The sequence below is a fragment of the Rhincodon typus genome, chromosome 1 (assembly GCF_021869965.1).
Source record: "Rhincodon typus isolate 14 chromosome 1, sRhiTyp1.1, whole genome shotgun sequence".
Lineage (NCBI taxonomy): Eukaryota > Metazoa > Chordata > Chondrichthyes > Orectolobiformes > Rhincodontidae > Rhincodon > Rhincodon typus.
The window spans coordinates 87,733,419-87,744,843 of NC_063332.1; the positions used below are offsets into that span (position 1 = coordinate 87,733,419).

Sequence of the window (11,425 nt, forward strand, 5' to 3'; positions counted from 1 at the left end):
GCATAGTAGGAAGTTCTGTTTTAGCACATATCCTCAGGCTGAACACTGATTGAAGTCCTCCTAGAAGATCTGTTATTTAATATTCAATGACATCAATTAATGTCTTTTACAATGATTTATCAGAAATATTGTTAAAGCCTTGAATTTAGTTTGGTGCATCATTATATTTTTAAACTGTGTGCAGTGGACACCCACTCACCACGTCCAGCTCATATCCGAAATGCTGTGGGGAGTGAGTGTGTACTGAGATCAGCTGCCTGTCACTCATATTTAAATAATAACACCAGCTTAAGGAAGCTTGGTGAAGACTGAACTGACCCCAGTATTGCCCTGCATCACACTATAATATGGTTACTACAGGCAGCTAGGCATGATGGCAACCATTTTAAAAACATTATATATCCAGGAGGTCAGAATGAGGATGTTTGAATGGTGCGCTTTACACATCAACGAAGCCTCTTCCTAAAAGAAGAACGCTCCCTATTCCTTCCTCCCTATCTAGGTATTAAAATCTATCCCACCCTTCTTGCCTTCACCCTAAGGTTGCCAAAGCCTTCTTATTCAATGTATTGGACTTACCTAGGTCTGGTGCTCCACTGATCCTTGTTCTTGGATTGATTGTAGTGCTGGTCCCCACCAAAAACCTGGATCTGCCTGATTCCTGAATTAATATCATTTTCATCTTGGGGACACTTTGCAATTCTAATAGAGACCATATACTAAGTGCTTATGATGCTAGGAGTACTCAGTTGCTGGTTAATCAGATTAACTGTCTGCTCTGAAGGGCAGTCGTGTGGCCATCATTTCCAACATGGCATCAATAATTTAGACTGATTCCAGCAAGAAGGATAAGGGACAATGAATCTATACAAGTCATCCCAAATGGTTCTGTTGTGAACCATCATTTACAAGGCCAGGGAGAAGTCCTAACAATCACCCTGCCTGGGTGGGGAAAGGCGTTTTGCTTGCCTCAACGCTCCCCTCTAAACATCAGGTGAAGTAAACTCTCCCTCTCCAATAAAGTCTTCACCCCATTGTTGCTCCACTCTGCCACCAGACCACTCAATCAGATGGACTTGTATATATGATTCTGGTCAATGCTGCTACCGGCCCTGCTGGAGTGAGACAAATAAATCCCACTTCCAGCCTCAGGGAATTAAATGGTATGGGAAACTGTGGCATCTGGAAAATCCTGCTTTTAGTCAATATTACACTTTATTATGCATAACAACTGGTTTACACTCCACAGAAGGTAATTTCATTGGATCTGAATTTCCTTAGACTTTCTCCTGCTGAACTTACATCCCTGTGAAATGTGACAAAGATCCTATTCAGACTTATAAAGTCAGACTTTCAGTCACACTAATGAAGATAAAACCTCAGCAAGGTTTGAGGAAGTACAGCTTTGGAATCGGACAGTTCTACAACCCAACATTTTTTTTTCAAATCTGCTTCTGTGCAGTCATTTTAGTGCCTTTACTTAAGGGCATGATGAAAATTCCTAGCACCGTACTGAATTTTTTTATGTTTAGTATTTGTTGTAAATGTATGAAAGACTCCTTTAACCCAAAAGTGTCAAGTCATGTAACAAAATTGTTTGAAGGGAAATGAATAATCAAACTGAATTTTTCATATGCATCACTTTTTGTAGCTCTGAAAAAGAACCTGCTACTTGGCATTTTCCTACATTTTCTAAGCAGACTGCATGACTGTTTCCCTTGGGCATTTTGACACAGTGTAATTTCACACCAGCCAACTGGACTATAAGACTGGATTTAACTAGGCTGTGGCCACTTCGTATAAGTTTAGTACTCTAATAAACTCTAAAAGTAACATTCAGTTAAATCAGTTGATACCAGCTGTTTGAAGCATTTCAGTTAATGGGCAGTGGCACCACAATGTTGTCCATGTTGTTAATATTGCCCATGTTGTTAATGCCACAGACTTCCTAAAATAAAACTGATCTTTTAAGGTCATATCTAAAGTTCCCTGCTTATCAAAGAAGATCGGAAAGATAGCACACAACTTTTAGAAGATCTTCAAAAAATAGGAAGTGAAGTTTGATGGAAGCTTATTTAGGGCATCAACCGAGAGGGCAAAGTTTAAGATGTTTCCACTTCCATTCATAATTCAAGTTAATGCCTAGCACAATCCTAAGCATCATTTATATTTAATAATATTGTAGTTAAGTTATTTCTTTTTTTGCTTTTCTTCTCTATAAAACTGAGCTTTCATGATGACCCCACCAGAGATTTTCTTGCTGCTAACCATTAACCTCTGGTTGCTATGTCAACTTCTTAGCTGTTCTCTGAAATCCTGTTATTGTGCCCAATAGCAGCTCATGAAAAATAATTTAAAGTCAAAGAAACTAAGCTTTGGCCATTGGGAAAAAAAAAGTTGGCTTCATTCTTGGCAACAACAAACTATCTGGCAATCTGATACAGGGCTATAAAGTCACTCAGTTTTAAAGGTGAAAAAGCTGTCCTCCCCACTGTTGCCATACAGTTTGTTATGGATCTTTTTCCACCTCTCGAATAACTGCAACATGAAGTGTTTGGAGAAGAAATGTTTTAACCACTTAACTGTTATGACCTCCAAGACCAAGCACAATACATCCTTTTCTTGTAATGAATGCAAAAGAAAGAATAAATGTGTACTTATTATTTGAAATGTACTTACAATAACACCTACTCACACATTCATGCAAGTTGCACACACTAAGGAAAGGTGGTTACAAATTTGACAGCCTTCACTTATATTTCAAAAATGCCCAAGAATTCACTATTATACTTGCTTTTCAAGGTGATAGTTCGAAATGATGCAGGTCTGATGTTCTTTTTTATGTTCACTGAATAAAATGGCTTACTCCTTGCAAAAGCAGGTTTTCAGACTTTGCTAAAGTGAGATGAAGTTGTGTCTTTGTGTTTTGCAGATCTTTAAATAAAATTATATTCCACTTCTTTGCCTGCTGGTGTAATTCCAGGCAAGTTCCTTTCCTTATTGAGTGAATTCTCCTCTCTCTGTGTGATCTCATCATAGAATCCCTACAGTGGGGGGATAGGCCATTTGGCTCAACAAGTCCACATCACCCCTCTGATGAGCATCGCACCCATAACTCTACTTTTTCCCCTGTAACCCAGCATTTCCCATGTCTAATCCACACCCCTAGACACTATAGCATGGCCAATCCACCCAACACACACATCTTTGAATAGTGGGAGGAAAACAGAGCACCCGGAGGAAACCCGCGCAGACATGGAGAGAATGCACAAACTCCACACATACAGTAGCCTGAGGGTGGAATTGAACCTGGTGCTGTGAGACAGCAGTGCTAACCACTGAGCCACCATGCCATCCATAATAGCACTCCATTTCTCAACTGAGAATCTGAAAAATGGTTCAAAGCCAATTCCACAGCATCTTATGCACTTACCTTGAGCACAGGAAAGAATAAGCCTCTCTATTCTGAAGCACGGGATTGCCAAGTTTGATTTTTAAAAAGGTTTATTACTTGTGATTTACTTGCCAAACTTGCAGACACTTTGAAAAGAGTGGACCTGGAAAATAAAATCTTGGACAAACTTTTCCAGTTCTATTCCCCCAATCCCCAATTCAAAAAAATAGCAACAGTAATTCCTCAGGGAATCTGAAAATTTATTGTTAATGTAAAGAAAAGCAAGTACGTTAAACTAACCAGGGTTTAGTTTAATTCTGTACAATAGTTGCACAGCACAGTCCCATGGACTCTGAACATGGTTGGAATTCAAGCTTGTGAATGACAAGGTGGAACACTAACTTGTTGATTTTTCTGTTTAAATGTAGAATTTCCGGTGTGACAAAGCAATACCAATCCAGAAACATACTGCTTTGGTAAGCTGAAATTTGCCACATGCTATCAGGTGCACAACCTCAAACAGGAAACACTTACTTGGCTGACTTATCTTCAGCGAAACAACAGCACAGCATTACTCCTGGTAGTTCTTTGTCTTGTGATAGTGAAAGAAGTTAAGACCCTGGACTGCAACAGATCTGTGCTCACCGCTTATTACAGCTTAAGCCTCAGATACTTTGGTCCCAATGTGGAAATCATATATTTCACTGAAGGTCTGCATTTCTCTGCCCGGATTCCTGTAAAAAGTCTAAATAACACTTGTTCCACCCCAACAATTTGCTCAAATTTAATTAGATGTTAAAAATATCATTCATTACTCAAAGATTACGTATGGTCAGGAAGATAGGTAAAACATTAATTGCATAAGCAGCAATATGAGGTTTTTTTGACCAAAATGATCTGGTGAAGGGGCCACATGCAAAGCTGATCAATTAAGCTAACTCTCTTTATCCCTGATATGAACAGAATTTTTTTGGTGCTCTCAAGAAGGGTATTAGTAGTGTTTTTCTTATCACAGCTGGTTTCTGTCAACTTAGTCTCTTGTGTTCCCATTGGCTCACAGGCATTCCTAACAATGTTAATATATTTGCATTCCCCTGTGAGAAGATGATCTTTCTTCCTGCCCATTTTGAGGAATTTTAAGCTGTAAGGCCTGTATCACACAATGGTAAAGGTCTCTGCCTTAGCCATAAGATTACGAGATATTGGAGAAGAATTAAGCCTATTGGCCCATCGCGTCTGCCCCGCCATTTGATCAGGTGTAAGATTCTGGTTTGCAATCCGTAATTTTCTGATTTTTAAGTGGTTTGAATCATCCCCAGATCCCTGATTCTGGGCACTGGACTTATTTAGGGAAAGTGAAATAAAGAGGTAGTAGACAAGTGTTTCAGGGCAAAAGAATCTCTGTGTTTATTTAAATACAAAAGATAAGTATAATACAAGAAAATATAGGTAAATGAAATAAATAGGGAAATTGACACAATCAACTATACAGAGAACAGTAATACTATTAAATACACTATTAGCTAGATTAAATACTATTAGAACTTAAAAATAAGTTTTAATTACAGAATCTTTAATTAGGCTTTCTACCCTTGAGGACCCAATGCACTGTCACCACCCACCTTCCCCTCCCTGCTAGGTAGGTCGGAAACTTTGGGATTTCTGGAATTTAAGCTCGTTACTGAGGAAAATGCGATTTTGAAGTACAGCTGGCCATTTCCGCATGCTGTACCCGGTGCCTTGATGAAGACTTCGGACAGCGTTGAACCCTTCAGTCAGGGTTGAGTCCACTGATGAGGCAGGATACGTATTGGATCCATGGAGTAAGTACTTGGTTTCCCTTACTTTCTGGCTGTTTTGCAGGCCCACTTTTCACTTCAGGATGTTTCTGAGGCCTTGTAGTATTGGTCGGGTCGTTGATTTTCAGAGGTGGTCAGTTCTTAGGTCTGCTGGTCATGGTTGGTTGCTGTTGGTTCCCCTGGCTTGGAACAGGCCTGTGTTGGCAGCTGTTGCAATTGCTCTTGGGGATCGCTCCTTGGGGATAGTTGTTTGGAATCGCTCCATTGTCTTCTTTTGAAGTCAGTTGCTTTCCTGACCATTACGAGTATGTGTGAATGGATTTCGATTGAAGTTGAATGCTTGGAATCTCTGTCGGCCCCACGCTGTCTGTGCTGGGTAGCCCAGAGTGTAAAAGTTAGTTTTGGTCTAGAAGGTTAGGTTTGATTGATTGTTCTCTCAGAGTGGATGTGTAAATTGGAATTCCAGGCCGAACAACAGCCTCTGTTGTGTGTTTGCAGCCTGAGCCCAGGATTTTGTCCAGTATTTTAGATGTTAGCAAATTCCAGGGTCTTGAGCAGTACTTTAGATGACGGGGATTTTTGCTCAACGTGGCTGATGTTTCAGAAACCCATTCTCTTTCCTTCTCCCTGTAACTTTTGATGCCCTTACTAATCAAGAATCTATCTATCACTGACTGTCAAAGTGGTTTCAGAAGCCTGAATTCTGATGTGCAACCCCAGGCCTGATATCTGCCATATTCATAGAAAGGGCTCTGGATGGAGGTTGGTCTTTTGATTTTCACATTTCGTTGAGGCAGTTGTAATACTGACATGATCTTCAGTTGTTTCTGATTTTCAAAAGGAAATAGTGTAGGGTGAGTGTGTTAGGCATCGTGGTGGAAGCTGTTGCCAGCATAAATAAGAATGATAAAGCATGAGACTTGGTGGAAGAAGGGAACAGTGGCAGAGATAGACTGACTGTGAGGTATCGAAGAGAAATTGGCGGTACTTATGCTTCTAGAGCGGAGAAGGTCAGTGACCTTCTTCCTACACTGCTGTGCCTTCCTTCAGGTAGATGAGACAGCTTTAACTCAGATGGCAACATTGAACCAGAATGGCATGGTCCCTGCCTGCACAGAGAGGCACCAAATCTCCCAAGCTGTTTTGTTTGGATTAAATTTCAGATTTCGCGTGGAACAGCTCCAGAGTGATTGTACTTATCTGGGTACACAATAGGATTTTGAAAATGGTGCAGGTGCAAGGATTGTCAGTGAATTGCAGGATATCTGCTGTGTGGTGAATTGTGTTGGGACCAGCACATAGTAAAATGAGATTATGATTGAACATGATAGACACCACAGGGACAGAAGGTTAATGAGATAAGTACAATAAGATACAGCGAGAAAACTCATTAGGCCTTGTGGCAGAAATCCCTCCAAAAAACTCAGTCATTGTCCCACAAGCCTGCAGAGTTTCCAAAATAACAGAACAGACGTTTATTACACAAAAGAGAAAAATATTCAAATCAAGCTATCTGGATAGATAATAGTTAGAAAGGTCTTTAAACACACAACAAAACAAAGTTTCAACCTGTTTTCCACAACTACCCATTTCAGGCTATCAAATCTTGAGAATTACTCTTCTATATCAAAACTTTAACTTCTGCCTAACTGATTCTCCTAATTTAAGTTCTGTAAGAATTTAAACTTTATCACCTTTTAATATGGCTGTGACTGCTGACACTGTGGAGAATGCACACTCTCAACAAAATCTCTGAATCAATATTAAACAAAGAGTGTTAATAATCTAAAAACAAGCACATAAAAATGTTCGACATAATTAATAAAAACACTATCATTGAAGAGAAAAAACTTTTAAACAAATTTGATTTCTTTTAGTGTTGCTTTAAAAAAAAACGGTTTTATATTGATCATGTGAATGTGCATATATAGTCTGTAAAAAAGAGTGAACACGTATAATCAGAATTTTCTGTAGTACTGTTGGTGTCAGGAGACCCTTTGTTTAATGATCTGCAGATTTCCAACAAAAAATCTCTGGTTTGGAAGTTTCCCAAACTAAACTTTTCTAATGGGGTAATTGTGTTTTACCTGAATTGCTCTTAAAAAATTCTTTCCATGACAGAAAGTATACATGCATCTGATCTCAATCAGGTCTCCTCCAAACGTCACTGAAAACATTTAATCTCTGGGTTTTCTAATCTGAAATCAATCCTGAATTATCCTGAACTGAGAACAAGCTAATAGTCTCTAATGTTTACTCTAACTGTTGTAAACTATCACAGTCCAAACAGTTTATGATTAACACTCCAGGGGTTGATCATCAACTTTCTCTGATACATACAGGATGATGTCCCCGTTCTAGAATGTGTACCCTAGTTTGTTTTTTAAACAATAAAACACTTCACAAAGGTGACCAATGCACATACGTCCCTCATACAATATACATAAATCAGACATCTTTCATCATATCTCCCCAAAACAGTGAAAATATATCTTTGAAATTTCCATTTCTTATCAAAAAGGTATTTAAACACAATTTCTAGGTTATATTGACAGATAATGCATTTCATGGCACCAATTGTTACATAAATCCATTTGGATTACAACATTTGTTTTTTTTTATGTACTCTTAATAAGACATCAGATACAGCACTTTTTTTTCCAGATACATCAATTTTCTTTTTCAAAATTATACAACAGAGGACTAAAATCAATTGAAACAATGTCAAGCTCTTGGCCCAAAATCTCTCCTAAAACTAAACAAAGTATTAGAGTCCATATACGTAAAACAGTTTCTTCAGTGTTGTTAGAGATAAAGATTTCAAACTGATGTCGAGTCAATACAAGACAATGTTCCCTTTTCTACTGTTGAACATTTTGTTTTCATGCATTTGGTTTCTTTGAAAACTAAACTTTATCTTCTTGTTATAAAGCAACACCCACACCAATATTGCAGGCACCAACAGTCAGATTGCACATCTTTTCATAATTCAGTGCTGCTGAAACCAGTGTATTGACAACATAACAATTAAATTGTCAAACACGTTGTGAAATTCTTGTGTCCATTCAAATTTTCTACCTTTCCTTAACAAGTTTGTTAAAGGAGCCACTACAGAACTAAAGTTCAGAACAGATGTCTGAGAAAATGTCTTTCTTTACTCAGAGAGTAGTAAGGGCGTGGAATGCCCTGCCTGCAACAGTAGTAGACTCGCCAACTTTAAGGGAATTTAAATGGTCATTGGATAAACATGTGGACAATAATGGAATGGTGTAGGTTAGATGGGCTTCAGATTGGTTTCACAGGTCGGCGCAACATCGAGGGCCGAAGGGCCTGTACTGCACTGTTATGTTCTATGTTAAAATCTGTCCGTGCCAATATATTGCAACACTTTTAGAAGGGGTCTTTTAGCTGGATGACTGGTGGTGCAAAGTATTGCCAACAGTGTAAATTCAATTCCCCTACGGTCCTCCAGGACAATGATTACCTTACCTTCTCTCGTACTGTTTTTGGGTTCTGTTTATCCATAAATCCCATCTGTTGTTCTGTCATTTGCCCTCCCATGATTCTATCAAACGATGGAGCAGGCTCAAGGGGCTAAATTGTCTGTTCCTGCTCCTATATTCTTCTCATTTATGATCACCATACTAGTTGCTGTTGTGAATGGTTCACTCTCTTCAGGAATTTCTCCATTCCCTTTCAAAGCTACTGTTGTCATTGCCTTCTCAAAAATCAGGGCCGCTTTCCTTTTTGTGCTTGCAGTCCACCACCAAAATTCCAACCTCCTTTTTCCTCAAGGAGTGACACTTTGCCTCTAAAATGTGTTCATCTTTTACTCAACTGTAATGTTGAATCTCTGCACCTCTCCTTCCTGTTAAACCACTGAAATCACCACAATCAAAGTTGCAATGGCAGACCTCATCCAGGTTGACCACTCTGTTGCATTTGGCCAAACCATCTTCTTTGCATTAATAATAAATAACATGAGCATAAAATGAATGTGATGATTTGCAGTTAGCTATTGAACTTGAAAATAATCTTCCAAATACAAACAGAAGAATATAGGAGCAGGAACAGACAATTTAGCCCCTTGAGCCTGCTCCATCGTTTGATAGAATCATGGTTGATCTCATCTTGATTTCAAATCCACTTTCTTGTCTGCTGTTCATAACCCTTCAACCCATTACTAATTAAAAACCTGTCTACTTCCCCTTTAAATTGACTTGATGGCCCAGTTTCCTCCACACTCTGGGACAGTGAATTCTCGAGATTGACAAACTTTGGAGAGAAATCATTCCTCCTGTCTCTGTTTTAAGTCTACTAACTCTTAGCCTACAACTATGACCTCCTGTTCTAAATTGCCCCACAGAGGGAAACATCCAATAAAAGGATGATATTTCATTTTGATTTTTATTTATATCTTACCAATTTTACCATTCCTGAAGTTTGTCTTGACTATTATTAAATTGTATTCTTGATACAATTAAAGGTTTGTTTGTCTTTCAGTGCTGTATAACTCATTTCCCGCGTCTCCGAAAATGAAAGTCATGTAGATACATGATGCAATAAGCAACATGAAATGTTAGCTCTCCTTTCAGAGCAAAGAGGTGGCTGAACAACCTTGAATGTTATTTTATTTGTTTACTTCTTTTTCTGATTAATAATTGTAATTAAAAGAATAAAAGTTCCTGCAGGCATGTTAATATCAACGTTACCATGGCAAAGAAGAAGCTTTTGTGCTGTTAATCCTGTGACTTTTAAACAATAAAACCAATTATTTCACAATGTTTCAAATGTTAGATGTCTCAGGCAAAGCATATTTTGTTTTCTGCGCTGTGAGAGACTGAAAGATATGTATTTCAAAGAACCTGGATATCTTGAACAGAAATCGAATAAAATTAGTATTCTAGTGCAGCAAGAAATCAAATATTATTGGATCCATTGTTACAAAGGGATTAGAGTAAAATAAAATGAAGAAGCCTGACTACATTTATCCATTGGAGAAGGCCACTCCTGTTGTAAAAATGTGGTCTTCTTACCTGAGGAAAGATATACATGCCCCAGAAGAAATGAAACAAGGGTTCACTGGACTGGGATACAAGGAATGAGCTATGATGAGAAATTGAGAAGATTAGGTCAATATCCCTGCAGTGTAGAAGAATGGGAGGTGATTTAATTGAAACATGTCATATTCTCAATGATGTTTATGAATGGTAGAGGAGATTTTAAGAGCTAAATGGTTGACTCCCGCTCTTATTTCTTAATCTGTGTTTGTAGCATTCTAGTTACATTTTCCATCATGATATAATATACTATATTAAACAAACTGGCAGCAGCATGCAACTCATAATTGTCTCTGAGCTACAAAGGAAATGTTAAAAGTCTAGAATGGTGTCTGAGTTTGCCTGAGAGCAGGTATGGTCATGTGATGAGGCTGATGGTCTGCCAATGTTGCCTTGTGTGAATGTAGGTTTAAGGAGGATGGTGGGTATTGGTGGATGGTGTGGTGGAGAGAAAGGCTGCCCTTTATCCAACTGACTGCTACAGGATACAACATCAGACCAGACGAGGCTGGACACAGATTACAGCACATGTCAGTGCCCCAGATGAATATCCAGAAGTACAGAAACAATGTCAGTAATGTTCAGTGCTCCAGAAAAATAAGTGGCGTTGTCTCCTCTCTACTAACTCACAGGCTCATTATTCTCTCAAAAGCTGCCAATGTACATACATCTCACTGAGATTCATGGACTACAACTCTCAGTGTTACATACATCAAAGTGCTTTCAAAGTGCATCACCACTAACTGGTCTTCTATCCATTTCTTTTCTATACTCAATACTTTCCTTTGTTTCATTCCAGGGAAAAAAAGGATCCACCCCATGAACTGATGTCTCCATAGCACTCTGACTGACCTACATGCAATACTCAGACTGTTTGCACTTGAACTGAAGGACTGACTGTGGCTTGATCCCTGGATTGCACGGACACAGAACTCAATACTTTGGTAAGACCGTGTGCTTGATTAGCTGTGGCCAATCCCCTATAGTGTATTTTCTTCACCACCAAAGCTCAGTTGTAGTTATAAGTACTGTCTACAATTGTACTGTGTTAACACATCAAAACTCCTCTGACAGCCTCCCTATCCCTTGGTGCAAAAAAGCAAGGCAAGCTACAGATACAGTAGGAACTGCAGATGCTGGAGAATCTGAGATAACAAGGTGTAGAGCTGGAT

At 38.8% G+C, this 11,425-nt stretch overlaps 1 protein-coding gene across 1 annotated transcript in view; it reads left to right on the forward strand.

Annotated features, from left to right (window-relative positions):
* Positions 1 to 11,425, forward strand: part of LOC125484113 (arf-GAP with Rho-GAP domain, ANK repeat and PH domain-containing protein 2-like) — a 57,806-nt gene that overhangs the window by 1,229 nt on the left and 45,152 nt on the right. The window lies entirely within an intron of this gene.